The 17302-nt window shown below is 37.8% G+C and overlaps 1 long non-coding RNA gene across 1 annotated transcript; it reads right to left on the bottom strand.

The window, feature by feature from the left end:
- Nucleotides 1–1014: 1014 nt before the first annotated feature.
- LOC137166269 (uncharacterized) lies at nucleotides 1015–16711 on the bottom strand. Its single transcript, XR_010923609.1, has 3 exons — nucleotides 16526–16711; nucleotides 1535–1629; nucleotides 1015–1118 (listed from the first exon to the last, which is right to left on the bottom strand). It is a non-coding gene; the product is annotated as an uncharacterized lncRNA (long non-coding RNA).
- Between the last annotated feature and the right edge of the window lie 591 nt (nucleotides 16712–17302).

Below are 17302 nucleotides of genomic sequence, written 5' to 3'. Positions count from 1 at the left end.
CAGATGGTCTGGAGGAAAAAATGGACCTATAGTCAATGCATATTTAAGCTACCATTTGCTTTAAGACAATAGCTACAAATATCTCACCCAAACGATATAAGGATGCAAATAGTGCAGTGGCTCAATGCAAAGGAGCCCCATTACCTCCAATTCTAATAAAATTGGGGGGAAGAGCAGCAAAAATGAAAACAGACCAAGACACTACTGATTTCTCCTAGCTTGACCGCTGTCCTGTAGGGTTCCAGAGACATATGCAGCTGACAAGCCACACTATCAGAAAGCTGGAGATGGGCCAAGAATACCATCAAAGGTTTTGTGCTGATGTTCCAGTGCTTCCCATAGTTCACCTATAACTTTAGGGAATTGGACTCTGGTTTCTTCAGCAAACCGTGCATCCTCACGAATTGTTAGGGAATCTGGCAAATTTAAACTCACAGAAGTTCCTCTTTCTTAGGCAGTAATTCCAATAAGGAGATGTGGTTCTGTATAGATAACCTCAGGATATGTTAGTAAGTAAAGCATAAGTCGTGTACGTCACACTAACCACTGGAGTGGATTTCATACACTTCCTGCCCCCACCACAAAATCTAGTTCCAATTAGGATTAGCAGGGCAATACCTCAGATTCATCATCAACTTTGATCCTGTATAGGTTGAGAGAGAGGTTTATTTCTACTGTACTAGGTGTTTCAAATGTTATTGTCATGACTTTCAGTGGAAAACAAAGCTTATACTGCATGCGCTGTTAGATATCAACTACTGGGTAATAGAACATAAGCAGTACTTGAGTGAATCAAATTATTGGCTCAGCTTTTAGTCAGATTCCAAAACGTAGACCTTAGAAAGAGAGGCTACACACAGTCCAGAGCTTGTGTGGATCAGGAATATCTAATGAACAAACTTAAATTAGGTTAACAATGAAAAATGTCTTACAATTAAAATAATACTTAATTAAAGCAATTACAATATCAAAGTACAAAAGTAAATTACAAAACACAAAAGATGTGATCAAGGATCATATACATCTGCCTCTGAATAGAAGAAACGAAGCTAGTTAAAATTCTACTGGTCTTGATGGAAATAAATGGCTCCAGCACAATTCAATATTCTTGACTTTTTCTGGAAACAATTAGAAAGTGCAACTAGGTTATGAATTATTTTGAAAGTTGCTGTTGTAAGCATCTTATCTAGTTTGGATGTGTACAATAGATACATGTTCAAATTGGAAATGGCAAATATAAATCTCAGTCAATCCCAATACTGTAAAACGAAGGTTTCAATTTGAAAAAAATATTTAACATTGTTACAGATTGCGAATATTGTATTTCTTTTTTTTTGATAAAGTAAATAGGATTTATCAGAATACATGTAAAATTGTGTGTGTGTGCACATGCATTGGATTTCTCAGTATGAATATTCTCTTGAGCAGGATAAAAGGTGTTGGTGGACTTTACTACCGTATTTTAGAAGTCAATGCTCCTTTCTGGAAACCTTTCTGGAATCCATGACATGGATGACTTTTAGTTCTCACTTACGTATTTCTAAAGTTGTCCTTGGAATTCACCATATTGCACAAAATGACAGGAAGACAAGACAAGTTAATGTGGTCATCATATATTCCTCCACCTCTCTGCAAACAAAGGCATATTTTGTACAATGGTCAACACCCTTTATTCAGGATACTGGCACCTTCCACTTGATTCCTAACCGTATTAAAAAACTGCTACTAATTTCCAAGGGCAATGATGGCACACTAAATAGGAAGGGCTCTGGGTTAGAATGGAGAATCTTTTCCCAGGTATCTGGCTGTTGGGTCTTGCCAAAAGCTCAGGGTCCAACTAACCGCCATTTTGGAGGGTTAGGAATTAATTTTTCCCCAGGTCAGAGACCTGAGGGTTGTTTTTCTTTGCCTTTCTCTGCAGCATGGGGCATGGATCACTTGCAGGTTTAAAGTAGCTTAAATGGTGAATTCTCTGTGGCTTTAAGTCTTTAAACCATGATTTGAGGACTTCAGTAACTCAGCCAGAGGTAATGGGTCTATTATGGAGTGGGCAGGTGAGGTTCTGTGGCCTGTAACATGCAAGAGTCAGACTAAATCATGATGGTCCCTTCTGGCCTTAAAGTCTATGAGTCTATAAAATGGGTTTAGAAATGCTACTCCAGCTGACAATATGAACTGTAAGTCGAAATAGCTCTTTTGACTTCAAAGAGCTCCTGCAACCTACACTAATGACTTTACATCTCACCATGGAGATACTGCAGTTGTTTGGGACTACTATAGGATACTATACTATCTTTTTAAGGGTAAGACGGAATAGGCATAGAAAGCACGACGCATCTATGTTGCTGTACTATGAAATCTCAATATATGACTATTTAAGATTAGGCCTTTAATGATTTCTACCTTTGACAATGCGTGCCATGTCCTCATCCATATATTTAAACTGGTGGCACAATTCATCGCTCTTTATTCAGGAAACATATAATTGCATAGGCTGTACATGAAAAATGTTCTGGAAAATGCTGTTAAATACTGTAGCTATTTAAAATTTAGATCATGCTTGGGTGCAGAATTACTTATGCAGTTGCTGTGCAGAATTGCACAGAAAAAATGTTGTTGTTAACTACATAGAAAATAAGTGACAAACAACATTAGGGATTTACCTTGCTGAAGTGTGCATCACTTCACTTCACTTTCCGATACACAGCAATAAATTATTTCTCTTTGTAAACTCAGAGCCCAATATTGCAAGCTCTCTGAACACTGAACTCCCACCAAGTCCAGTGGGAGTTTTGTGCATGAAGAGGTTACAGGACTGGGCCCTGTGCTGTTTCATGAACCCCTTGGTTTATTGGTTTAAAGTTATACAATGCAAACCACAAACAATAAGTGGCTATCTATATAACCAAGCAAAGAAACAAGCAATCATTATCATATCGATTGGCAAGGCTTCTGACATTTAGTAGCTTGTGTGCCGTTATCATACTCTGTCAATATTGTTTAGCGTCTATTGGTTCTCAACATGTTCACTTTAAGGCAGCTGTCAGAAGGAGGCAAAGGCAGATATGGCCCAGTTCCCTCCTCAAATAGATTTTAGATCATTACAACTCCACTGACTTCAATGGAGGTTGTCCTGATTTACATCAGCATGAGTGAGGTGAAAGTCGGGTTTGAAGGAGACAGGCTAACAAAGATTTCCCGAATGACTGATTGCTGTGAAAATCGTTAAACATTTAGACCTGATGTGAATCAAATTATGTAAATTCACTTGCATGTCACTAAATTTTCAGAAATATGCCACTGGATTATATGAAGCTTATTTACTGACTTGCCACTAGCTCAATGTTAGATGCAGTGGTTAGTGAAAAAAATCATGGCTTCTTGGATTTATTATGGTAAGGGGAAACACAGTGGAATTTCAACATATATATCATGTCCATTGAGAGAAAAGTGTTCATATGGAAATTTACAGAACTTTTTAATCAATCCTGGTAAATTCAGCAAGATGCATATTTTTCATTAACATTTCAGTAGGAAGTAGCTGTGGGGCCGACACTCCTCAAAAGAACAATTTAATCTGAAACACACTGGCTGCAGGAGCTTCTTTATCATCGTCAAAATGGGAGCAGGTAGAGCTTAAACTGTCAGGTTTAATCATTTCTAAACAACCCCGGTTTTCTTGGCAAAATGCTTCTTTTCAGAACTGAACAGAACACGGATGTAGCTTGTATTTCTATATCTGTGACTAATTTTGTTCAAGTCGCCAAACTAGAACAAGTCTCGGAAAGACTTGGAGTTTCTCCAGTGCTTAGTATGGAGAGGAAGAGCAGAACTGGAGACATCTTAAAAGTTACCTACAAAAAGTACCTGTGAACCCTATTCACATGAGGAGTCTCATTGCAGACAATGGGTCTCTTGACTTAAGAGCTACTTGCTCAAAGAAGAAACTTCAAGCCCAATTATTGCAGTGGCTGATAAAAATGGGGAGGGAGAATTTTGGAGGGGAGGCAATGGAGAAGCCGTGTTGAATAGATGAAGAGGAGTAGTGGTGGTGAGGGGGGGGGGTGTGAATCTCATACACCTGCTTCGAAGAGGCTATGGGTGGAGACAAACTAATGGTTGCAATGCTGAGGTGGTAGTTATGGAAAGAGCAGTGGGAGTTGTTGCTGAAGATGGATGAGGGGGTGCAAGTGATGAGGAGGTCCTGGTAGCTGCTGAGGGTGAAGTTGAAACCAGAAGATAGTGATGACCTGAGTTTAGTATCCTGTGTTCTGGGAGATTCAAAGCATCCTGTTCTGAACAGTCACGGGCTCCAGCTGATTGACTCCAAACACCTCCTTATTTCAGCAGGCCCATAAGTGAAACAACTTAGGAGTGGACAAACCGGATTTGTGAATCGTCATCAACATAGAAATTGCTTGAGCAGATGAAATCCACCAAAGAGAACCCTGTGAACTTCCACAGACACGGGAGAGGATGGGGACAAGCAGGACTTGCTGAAAGAAACATTGAAGGAATGGTCCAAGAGGCAGGAGAATCAAAGAGCTGTCTGGCTGGTCACCTAGCATGGCTAAAAGCATGCTAGAGCTTAAATACCTGCTCATGGTTATCAGTCTAGGATATTTATCCTGGAAAGTGTTGTTTCAAGGGTGAAGTTGAAATTTTCCAAAGTTTTGTCTGACTGGTGTGGTAATGTCTCTTCTAGAAGTACAGTATAATGATTCACTTCAAAAAAACAAAACAAAACAAATAAACAAAAAAAAAAAAAAACCACCACCAAGGCAAAAACAAACCCACAATTAAGAGAAAAGGCGGATTGGGGTATATGTAAAATGTGTGAAACAATGAGTTTCCCTCTGATCTAGGCTCTGGTAAGATTTTCTATAGAAGTACAGAGCTGATTTTATATCCTGGTACAGCATTTGAATAGTTAATTGGGATGACAGCTGAAGGATAAACACTTGTTTTGAAACTGTGTAAAATTGGAACAACATGTACAGCATATCTGAAATTATAGCATTCTTGTATTGCTTTGCCTCATCAACTCTCCTAATCTCATTTCAAATCCCAGCTGCAAATATTCTTCTCTCCCATTGCTTGTACTTCTTAATTTCCAGCTACCTTTGCTGTGTTCCTCCCTCCCAATTGAATTTGGTAATTATGTCATTTGGGATATATTTTGTATAAGCCACTCTATACAAAACTTTCTCACCTCCTACTCAATGGTCGTCATTAGGTCTTAAATACCAGACTCCACCTCCCCCATTGTTCTCAGTGCACCTGGAAACATATAAGATACCTCTGTGTTTCCTATTTTCTGTATTACTGAATCTGAAGAAAAGAGCTAAGTCTCTCAAAAGCTAATGTCTTCAAATATTAAATTTGTTAGTCTTTAAAGTGCCACAGAACTCTTGTTGACTTTGCTATATATTTTTTATTGTCCGTCTATCTCTACTGTTAGGAAAACAACCACATAATCACCTTTAAAATGGAATAACTAAACAGAGGGGCCCACATCCGTATGCTGGGGTTGAATACCTTTAAGATTTAAGGGGGTTCAGACTCCACACAATTGAGTCTGAGTAGGATGGATTGACAAGGATCCAGAAAATTGACTTCCATGAACTTTGGATCAGGCCTGATGTTTAATGGGATGAACAGAAATCTTTGATCCAAAGTCCTCCAAAATTTTGAAGGGCTGGAAATCCAGAATCAAATATTGCAGTTTGAGACTGTCTTCTAGTAAAGAAAACTAGTCAAGCAGATAAATTAAAATCCTCCTCAATACTTCTAACTATGTTAAATTCTTCTACTGTACAATTCCTGCGTGTTGCTGAAGTCTCTTGTTAACCAATTATAAATGCCAATACTTCGTGCACACTCTTGTTTTCCTTTGAACTCTTAGCTTGACATTGTACAAACTTGATTCAAACTGCTGTATAATCCTGTTATAAATTCATTGCCTTTTCATTTAAAGCCTTTGGTTTAATTCTTTCCTGGATGGATCTGTCAACTCATTCACACTGAATAGTCACACAAGAGCTTTATTTCTGGCTTTTTAATGCACCAGTCACAGATAGACATAACAATCGACTACAGTATCTCAAGAGAGCGTCTATAGTGCAAACATTCACACAACTGCGAAAGTCAAACCTCAATTCACTTGGTGAAGCTTTGGCTGACATTAAGATTAAGAGCTTAGCAAATGCAATGGTCTGTTGTGTTACCATCTGAGAATTACTTGCTAAGAAAGAGAAATGAAGGACTGTTCTCTGCCTAAAAATAACCAAACTCAAAAGTTTGCTTATGATCTCTGGAGTGTTGGGTGTTAAGATGAAGGAGAGTTGGGGAAAAGATTTCAGATTTATCCAAAATACCCAAATCTGTAAACATGGAAGCCTTGTCTTTGGACACTGAAGTGTCTTCCTTTCAAAATATTGTTAAGGATTATGAATTTGATTTGACCTGGTGAAACACAGGCAAACACAAACTTATTAAATCCAGAAATAACTGGAAAAGCACATTAAGCAATGTGTTTTGTGAACACTTTTAAGTGTATTTGAAATTGTTCTGCTTTTACATCAATGTTTCCTTTATTGTTTCAGCATTTAACACCCTTCTAGTTGATTTTATATGTTTTTCATCTTGTTGCACAACTTTTATTTTTATTTCCTCCTCCCACTGGATACTCTATTTCACTTGAATAAAAAAAAACATCCTTGCCATTTTTTCCCTTTCCTCTTTTAGGAGGCAGATAAAATGGCTTGGTGTTTAAGTCACTGATAAAGCTAAAAACAGCCTTTAACGCCTCTAGTAAAGTGCATTAATACAAAGGACTAAGTTTGAAGCCTTTGGTAGCAAGATAAAAACAGCAATTCCATGGGACTAAAAAATTCTCTCCAGACTTATATAGCAGTGATTATGACTGCTATTAAAATGTCACATCACTTCCACAACAAGTGAAGTTGCTATGTCTAGAGTGCATTTACTATTGTGACAGCTGTAAATATTGCTGTAATGACTCTCCCACGGGTAATAGGACAGATAAGTAAATAATTGAAATTCAATAGGTTTACTGGAGGTTTAGAGATGATTCAGCTGTAAGTTGAGGATCTCTGAAGTAGTACCAGTCTGATTGCCATAGAACACTGATACTATAGTGCAGTATGTGCTGCAGGTTATTTAAGTAGCAGGTGTAGTATGCTACCTTCTTCTAAAACATTGTTTCATGGAAGTCAGCAAATGAAACTAGAAAAATGAAAAAAAGATGTTTTGGCTGCTTTGAAGATCCTTGTAGTGTTTGTGGCCATTTTGGCTTCCTTACAATGTACAAAAAGAAGGCTTAAATATTTTTTTTTAATTATTTTTAAAAAGGTTCTGTTTCCTTAAGAATATCAAGAATACCAAGTCTTGGTTTCCTCTCCCCTCCATACAGTGTCACAAGGAATGCTTTCAGAGCCAGGCGGTTTTCCATATTGTTCATACACCTGTATGGCCCTTTCATGGCCCATCCCAGATCTTATCTCACTACACTCCTTAGCACAGCAAAACTGCATGCAAGGAGATAGCAGGATATAGCCTGTGCATATACTGCTATCAGAGCACATTACTGAGAATGCAATTAGAAACTATACCCTACGGTGTCTTACATACATTTTTAAAAAAATCCACTGTTGCTAATCAATAGAGGGAGTAGAAGAGGTCAATAATATTTGAGTCTTAGAATCTTAATTGGCTAATTACAGTTCACTGTTGCTTCAAGCAAAAGTTCCATGAAAGAAGCAAAACAGAAAACATGAAACACTGCAACACAGTGAGATAATGGGGATGGGTCCTAAATCTACTTTGAGGGACAACTGCATTTTGGGTCATGTGTCCTGCAGATATAATTCTGTGCCCATACAACATCTGTCAGGGATGGATGCAAGATGGTTTAAAGGGTTCTTTTTAGGATTTAAAAATTACTGTTTTTATAAGGTTTAACATAAAACAGAGAGATTATCTAAATGACAGTCCTTTGAAATCTCTTCATAGGTCTTTGATTGATAAAAGACCATGAAGGCATAAAGGCCAAGTACCACTGAAATTCATGGAGAATCTACCTAAGTGACTTTTTTGCCTTTGACAATCTCAGCCATATTACATAGAAGGTTAGACAACAGCTATCAAAGCCACAATCTTTCAAGGGTGCCTGGAGAAGCAATGTCACCTGTGGCAGTTAATGGAGGCATTCTCCGGGTAGAAAACAGAAGATGCTCTGTATTTCCACATTACATGTCAATATATGGTAGAGGTGAATCAGAATAGGAGCACTGTACTCAATCCCAAGGAAACACACATTCAATAGAGCACATCTGTTACAAATGTATATTGATTCCTGAGCCACTTATTTATTTTATGACATATAAAATATGTCCAGAGCTTCATTTCACATGTGAAAAATGGTTTAACTAGTTACTTCATAGTAATGAAGAACCTGATTGAAAGGTTACAGAAGTGATTGAAATATTTTCAGTAGAACAGTTTTCCATCAAAAAATGCTGTTTGGTTGAAATCAAAGCATTTTCCAGGACCCCATAGGCATGCACAGCACATTTTCATTAGGTTGTGCACCCAGGTAACCAGGGGTTTCAAAATTTTTGCAACATACTCGTCTCTGCCGAGAAATGACGCGAGACAGGGTCTTCCCGTCCGCCGCAAGATCACGCAGCTCCGTCCATTGAGAAACCGCACGCGCTTCACACTTTCGGCGGCAGCATTGAACAGACAGAGGTGGCGCTGCGGGCAACATAAAAAAGGTTTGCGGCTCGGATACACAAGGTTTCTATGATGCCCCTGCATTAGGGTGTGCCTACACACACCCGGCACACCGCGTGTGCACACCTATGCAGGACCCCTTCAATTTTGACCTGATTTTGAACAGGGAAAAGGTTGAAACATTTTGTTCCCACAGTGATTGAAACATTTTGTTTTGAATTTTCTATTATACAAAGAATATTCAAATTAATATTATCTTGAATATATATGAAAAGTTGAAGAGAAATGTAGCAACATTATTAAAATGTTTTGATGGTCCTTAATATTTTTTTGGGGGGAGAGAATTTATGTTCTGTGGGAAGTGTCAAGATGTTGTACTGTTCTTCTAATTCAAAATATATATATATATATATATATATTTAAGTATTGGAATTTCCAGTTGAACAGAAATTCGGGTTCCTGACCAACTCTACATGCAAAGCCTTTCATATCTGGTGAAAATAAAATTGTCATGCCCAGGTTTCTACCTTACATCGTGCTGGCTACTAGGAAATGTATCATGTATTAGAAAGAGCACAGGTGTCCTTTTTCTGTATAGTAGTGAAGTGTTTTCTAGAATAGAGGTACGCAAACTTTTCCAGATGCTCCTCCCCTTACCATTTATGGAATTTGTCACCCCCCCATTACTTGGCTCTACCCTGCAGCACGACTGTGATTCTGTGAATCCTGCAGAACCCATTCCCATAATAGCAGGAACAGAATAAAAATTCAAGAAACAATGCGGGAAAGGGTGAGTGTGAATTATGGAACAGGTTGGGAGCGGTATTTTAATTAAAAAAAAAAAAAAAGTCCTCCTAAACTGCGAACAACATGAATGTCCCATCCAGCAGCTGCTGCTCTCCGGTCACCTAGCTCTGAAGGCAGCACCACTGCCAACAACAGCCCAGAAGAAAGGTTGGCAATAGAGCACTAGTAAGTCTGCTGTGAAAAGCGTTATTTGTATGTTTGTTTTTTAAAAGGGCAAAAGATTGAAGTTTGTTCCTGCCCTCCCTCAGAGAATCTCTTGCGCCCCCTGGGGGCCTCACCCACTAGTTTGCACACCACTGTTCCATAAGATAGTTTTGTATTGCCACAAATAGATCTAACAACAAGTAATTACATTGTTGCTGCTCATCTCTTAACTTCCACCTTCTCAGACTTAAGGAGACATTTATATGAACATGTGGTTCATAGATCATATTTTTAAATACTTTGATTTACATGTCCTTAGCTATTATGAAAGTGTACCTAAAACCCACTTGAGTACCACACTGCAGCAGGAAATCTCCTGATGGAGAATGTTCTTGCTGAACATTTTTTAAACGGTATAGTGATACTACAGAACATTTCTCCAAGACACTAGTTGTCATGGAAGGGACTAGGTTCTAGCATTTACATTTAGTCTATCCAAATAGAAAAAAACATCTTGTCTAAATCCAGCAACTTCTCACAGGAAATACATTAGTTGATTTCTGGTGGAATATGTACATTTAACCACTGATTAAACTAGTGCAACAAAGATTTTTTTTTTTAATGCATCCATATTTACTTATTGGATCAAACTAAAAGGAATTACCCAGATGCTTATCCAAAAAACTAAAAAGTAGTAACTGGTTTATGGATAAAAGCATACATATTACCTGGGACAAATCATGTTACATACATCAAAAATAAATCTTTGTCACCACTGGAAGTTCTCTTTGCTCATTTAATAAGTAATACCATTATAACCATCTGTACTGAGTCCATTTTCATGAGAGTGATGACTAAAGGTAAGAAACAATGGCAAAAAGTCCTTCCTTACCCAAAAGAGAGACTGAGCTGAGTCAGGCCCTTAAGAGATGGCTGTAAGTTCAGAATGGGAGAAAATGTTACCAGTATCACAAACTGTCTCTGCTACTGATATTTTGACATCTGACACATATGCACATACAGTTTTAACAGGTGCAGAAATTAGAAAACTCAGGAGCTGGCATGTCATGCTCATGTAGCTCGTTATGTTGTCATGTGTTGTATCAGTCTGCAGTCATGATGCGATATTGCAATAGAACCACTTGTAATGTCACAGTAGAATGGTGTCTAAAACTACAAAGCAAACAATCCTCACTATTGCAAGAATACATAAAAGGCAAAATTAATCAATGCAGGTTTTAACCATAAAACCTATTCATCACTTAAATCCCATTAAGCTAAACCTTGTTTTGGGCTGTCCATACAGGAGGAATTTCAGTTAACTAAGTTAACTACCCTTAGAAGAGCAAAATTGCATACAAGTCTAGTGATGGAGGGGGACAACATCAAACTGATAAAAATCCAACCTATTTGACTCCTCAGTTCTCTGTTCAGTGATGTGCTGGAGGAGCTGGCAAGACCCCCTTGTTAATATGTCATTATTAGGAATACCCCATATATGTTCTGCATGTTGCAGTCATCAGGAGAAACACAATGCACCGGATCCTCCTCACTTGATGTAAATCAGCATAGTTCCATTGGCTGCAAATGGATTTCTAGGGATTACATCAGTAGATGACCTACTCTGTTGTGTCAACCTTCTTCAGCCACTTTGTGGCTGGGTTGCTGCTGATAATACTAATTCAACTAGCAACTGCATCCATTCTGCATACCATGCTACCTTACAGCAAGAGAACGCCCAGCAGAGAGGATGGAGCAAGTTCTTTCTTTAAATCCTCCATGTGCCACCCTAGTTCTAATGCAATAGTTTGCAACCAGTGGCCTGCCTGCAGCCCAATCAGCACACAGTTGTGGCCCATGTGACATCCTCAGAGCCATACAGTTAGTATACATATTGTGTACATGCCGCTCACAGAAGACAGAGAAGTGCATATGCACCCCATAATGGTAAATAGGTTGAGAACCACTGATCTAGTTGCTTGTAGGGAAGGGTGAAATCAAAGAGGGATTTTCACTGAGTAAAGAAGAAAGGGACTCAATATAGTCAAGAGACAAAGACAGTATGATAAAGAGATGGGGAAGATAAAGAGAATCCAAAGGAGAAACAAAGACACACACACCAGGAGAGAATGGACATGAGAAAATGCCTAGAGTGAGGGATAAGAGACACCCCAGTGGTAAAAGACAAATAAAACAAGTTCCAGAAAAACTACACTACTCTCCCAGCTTGCACTGGCTGCCAATGGTACCGAGGAGCTGATTTGGCAGCCTGGGATCTATGATGTAGGAGTGATCCTCCTAGAGATGGCTATAAAATCAACAATGCAGTGTAATGGAGGAACAGCAAATTCTACCCACTTGTATTTAAATTAAATAACTTCAGTAAGACTTTTTCCACAGGAACTGTGAATCAAATGAAAATGAGACTCATTCTTACTACAACGTTCCTATTTCCTCCTCCTATACAAAATATAGTCTCCAATGGCATTACATTTTGCAATATTCATTCTACATTAGTTCAGACACCTATAACTCATTACCACCCATCCCACTAAAATTATTTATAGCCTGTGCCTCTTTGGGACATTTTAGCTGTAAAATCTCACCAGCTGATAGTCATATATTTCTGGATAATAAGAATGAAGCCTTCAGATAGCCCTTTTACCATGTTGGACTATGCTTATAATATGTATGATTTTTTTTAATTAGGAAAATTGAAGTATTTCTACAGTTTTACATATTATCTATTGGGCTTTGCACATATTATGCATAAGGTCCCCATTCTAACAAACGCACTGTAGGATCAGAAGGAAACTAAGTCCAAGCCCATGGAGTCAAACTATATTTTAGCACTCCTGAAATTATCACTGAGCTCAACAGGAGTTGTGTATCCAAAGACTAAAGAACTAGATGTAAAGTGTTTAAGAAGTGTGAATGCTGCCAGGATAAATCAATAACTGGTTTTGTTCTATTATATGAAAATTCTTTGCCAAAGTTTGCTTTTCTTCTCCTGAATTGTGGCTATTTACTTATAGGTTAATTTCATTTATAGATTACTTTATGAAAGGACAAATGCACTTTGATGAAAAGTTGGAAGTCTATAGAAATGTTAATATTATGGGTCAGATCTTCAGCAGGTGTAAACTAGCATAGCTCCAGTCGGAATGTGCATAACTTCAGTTGGAATGTGCCAATTTATGCCATAGCACTACATGCTGAAAATATTGAGAAGCCAAAAATATTTATGATTTCAGGATTTATAGTTTTATTCATCATGTAGCCTCCTTCACATATCATTTACATAACAAAATAAACCGCCACAATGCGAGATAACTCATCATAATGGGAAGTAAATATGCCAAAATCTCAAACCATTCCAAAGTTATTTTTGAGCTTTAACAATCTAAACAAGGGAGGAGGGAGATTAAATGTCACTGAAAAAGGTAAATACAACACGCTTCTCATTTTTGACCTAACTTGGATTCAACAGAGAACATGTATGATTTTCAGAAAACTCTATGCAAAACATTAACATTGGAACAAAAATCTGACTTGAAAATAAAAACACACAATACTAAAAACAAATACTCAACAAAACCATAAACAACACTACTAAGACAGTGGTCTTTGGCAGTGTTCACATAGACTATGCCTCCAAAAAGCTTCAGTAACTCCCTGGTTTCCTTTATTTCATATATACCATTTTCTATTCTTCAGCTCTATTTAAAGATAAAAAACAAACAACCCCAAAATGTTTGTCACGTTTGAACAAATACTGCTGCTTCACCTTTTTGTAATTTCTGTAAGGGTGCCCTGCTTTCCCCTTCTCACATTACAGATGACTCAAGAATGGCTGGAATTTCAAAATTGACATATATTAAACCTCCTTGAAATATATATATTATATGTATATGGCTAAAGCTTGAGGGAAGGGGGAGGAAGAGTAGTTGGCTAATACAACTGTAAGACACTTATGAACAATAGGGACAATGTCTTCCTCCGTCTGTGTTTTATCTATTTGGATTTTAAGTTCCTTGTGTCATATACTTACCAAAAGTAAGAAACAACCTAACATCTTGTGCAGAGGTGGTCAATAGGTGAACTGTAGGCCAAATCCAGATCACCAGACGCTTTTAAACAGACCACAACAATTATTTTATTTACTTATTATGATTATTATTATTTTTGTATTATTTACTCTGGACTCTGGTCCTTGACTATATGTTGACCCAGAAATTTGGATCTTGACAAAAAAAAAATATTGATTACTTGGATCTAGTGCTTGCTAACTTGATCTAAACTACTTATTTGATGTTTCTCACACTGTTTTCAGCATGCATCTCAAATAAGCATTTTATATTTTGTGGGAAATAGAAAAGTTTGGAAGGTGAGCAAGACTATAAGCCTCTGACCGAAACACAACAGAACAATAAGGACTAATCACAGGCAAGCAAATACCCTGGTCATATGATCATGATATCCAGCCTGTTTACTATTTGTGCTGCATTACACAATTATACTTTTAGAATTTTAAGCTTTCATTTAAAAAAAAGGAAGGGTCCATTCATTATGTCAACTTTACATCAGTGCAACTCTACCAAAGCCAGTTTTTCCATTAACATGAGACATCCATCTCAAGTATATAATATACAGCTGGGCTGATGCATTGGTAACCCAGCCTTGCAGAAAACTTTATCTAGGCAGATAGGAAAGTTGGAATGCACTTGTAACCAACTTCACTCATCTCAATGAGGCATGAACTTCAAATCCTAATTGAAACCAAATCAATGCTAATGTTGGATGTGATTTAGGCAAGTATTTCAGCATGCACTTATCTTTAAACTTATCTTTAAGCTCGTGCTTAGGTCCACTGATTTCAAGTTAATGCTTAAATGCCCTTCTTGAATAGGAATACTTTTGTTATCACATCCTTTATTAAGCAAAGCAAATTTCCACATGTAGCTGATTCAGGTTTAGAAGCTCTTGATGCGGTCTTTAAAAAATAAATAAATAAATAAATACTCCTTCCCCCCCCCACACACACTCCTTTTTAAAAGCTAATTTTTAGAGAACTTCTAAAATTTTAGTCTATAGTTTTTAAAGATATCTTGAGAGTGGAGAAAGTTTCACTGATCCCCAACTGTTTCATATTCTATCTCACCCATATTTGAGGGGATGAAGATGAGCAACTGTAAAATCTGAAAGCACCCTGGCCTTCCTAGAAGTTCCAATATAACCTTGAGAAGGCAACTTTCTGCAGGTGTTTTATGTATTATTTGTTTTGGAGGGTTGTGTTGTGTTGGGGGGGGGGGGGGGGGGTTAAGGTCTGCCAATAGATTTAGTAAGAGTCACTATTCAGAAAACAGAAAAGAAAGTAAGAGCACGAAAGTTAAATGAATGCTAGAATCCACATGTAGCCATTTTGTTTTAGAAACAATATATGAGTCCACTGGTCTTCATTTATGAACTAGAAATCTTACTCATTGCATCTTCAATTATATATTTAGGTCAAAATGCAATTAGTGCTTTAGTTCTATTTTTCACATAAATAAAACACTACTAAAAATGTCATGCTATGTGATAGGGTTGCAGTGTCATGTTAAATGGCAAAAGAGACTACTAGGCTATTACATCAGAGGTCAGTGCATCTTACAAGGAAAATAAAATGTTAGCAGGAAAATAAAATTAAGGATTTTCTAAAAGACAATATTTTGATTTAAAAAAAAAAGAAAGAATTAGGACATTCCACTTAGTACATTTACTGTGTTATTGATGGAATGGAACATCTGGAGTAGAGGGTCACTTTGTGCAATCCTTTACATCATGTTATGGGCATGAAAATGTTTACGTGCCCATCAGACAGGCTAGCCTTCACGTTAGTCCTGTCATAACTATGGCTAGATTCTGGTAGTCCCATAGTTGGGACTGCAGAGAAGTGGGAAGCCTTTCTATTCTTGAGTGGACTGCATAATGACCAGGCAGAATTGTGGTCCATGTTGTAAATAGAGTTCAGGCACTGCTCTCCAATTATTGCTACAAAGCACTCAAGAAGGGGTGTAGAGTAGGCAGAGACATGGGTCCCTTGGAGATAACAATGTATTTTCTACGGCTGCTCCCGTGGATAGCCAAGAGGCATTCTTTAAGGAAGATGGTCTGTGGTGTCCTAAGTTAGGAGGATTCTCAATTCTCTCCCTTCCCTATCACACATAAAGGGCTTTGTATAGAATGCACAACAGCTACTCCTTAAGGCAGACACTGCTATTCCATTACAAGGATGATTTTAACCCACCCATAACTTCATTAAAACCATACCAATCGGCCTAAAATTCCTCTCATCTGTTCCTATACTAGGGATTTTCTGAAACAATGAGGTTAATGGGATGAGTCATTTGGGAGGTATAAACCAAACAAACACATACTCATCTTATTTCCTGAAGATTGATTCATTGTTATTGAAAAAGGACTTAGCCTAGGAGCTCCAAATGTGTTTTAATCTTCTGATTATGGTGATCCGGTGCCTCTGAGTAGTCTCCCCCTATTTCCTTTTTGAGTGGGATCAGAGGATGTATTATGAGCAGAATTATTTAGTTAAATAAATGTAGTTTCCATATACATTACAGACCCCACTAAATTCTTAAATATGCAAGTCCATGATGTGGATATTGCAAAGCCATGATGGACACAGTTGCATAAGGTGGGGGCTCCTTGGAGTCCCCATATAACCACATATGGGCCAGTTACAGTCAGGTTCATATTAATTTGTTTCAAGCTGTGTCATTTTACATCTCAGATCATCAGTGTTGAAATGGCAACTCACTTGAACTGAAGTTCTAAATAGAGCTGACGGAAGACGACAATTCCGTTTCAGAGCAACTTTTGAGATTTCAGAATTTGTTTTCATTCTGCATTGAAATGAAACAAAAGAATCAGTGTTTTAGTGCAAAGGGAATTGTGCTGAAATGTCCATTTTCAAGTCGAAAACCTGAGGTTTTTGATTCAGGAAGAGATGTCAAAATGCACAAGAGTAAAGTGGTCTTTGGGGTTAGGGCATTGGCCTAGAAGGTGTGAGACCCTGCTCTACCTGATTCTTTAGAGTTTTTCAACCTAGATCACTCCAATTCAGGCAGAGCAAGGCTCGAACATACTATTTCTGGGTCCCAGGCTAGTGCCCTACATACCAGGCTACAGAGTGTGACAGTCTTCCCTTTTTGATGAAGTCTTAGTCGAAAGTGAAGTGTTTTAGCTTCCTCACAAATTAAATTACTAACATTGTTCCAGCCATCTCTAGTCCCAAGTTAGCTGTGGAATATTATGATCTTTTTCAGCTTCTCTGAAAAAGCTTTGATTACTTCAGCTCTGCATAAGAAACTGCCTCTGGAACATATGGCACAGCTTCCAGCAACAGTGAAGTCTGTTCACTTCACTAATCTATTTAATATGTGAAGCTGACACTGTTTACCATTAAGTATCGAACCATAAAATCTAAAATTGGAAAATATCTATTCAGTCATTCCCATCCATTGCCCTAAAAGTAAAATAGAAAACCAAAACCACATTTCCCACCCCCATTTAAATGCTACTGAGGCTGGATTGA

This window comes from Emydura macquarii, unplaced genomic scaffold, assembly GCF_026122565.2.
Source record: "Emydura macquarii macquarii isolate MOO-44397 ecotype Brisbane River unplaced genomic scaffold, CSIRO-AGI_Emac_v2 contig_2825, whole genome shotgun sequence".
In the NCBI taxonomy this organism is placed as follows: domain Eukaryota; kingdom Metazoa; phylum Chordata; order Testudines; family Chelidae; genus Emydura; species Emydura macquarii.
Note: the sequence above shows the minus strand (reverse complement) of the source record. Positions and strands in the feature narration are given on the sequence as shown.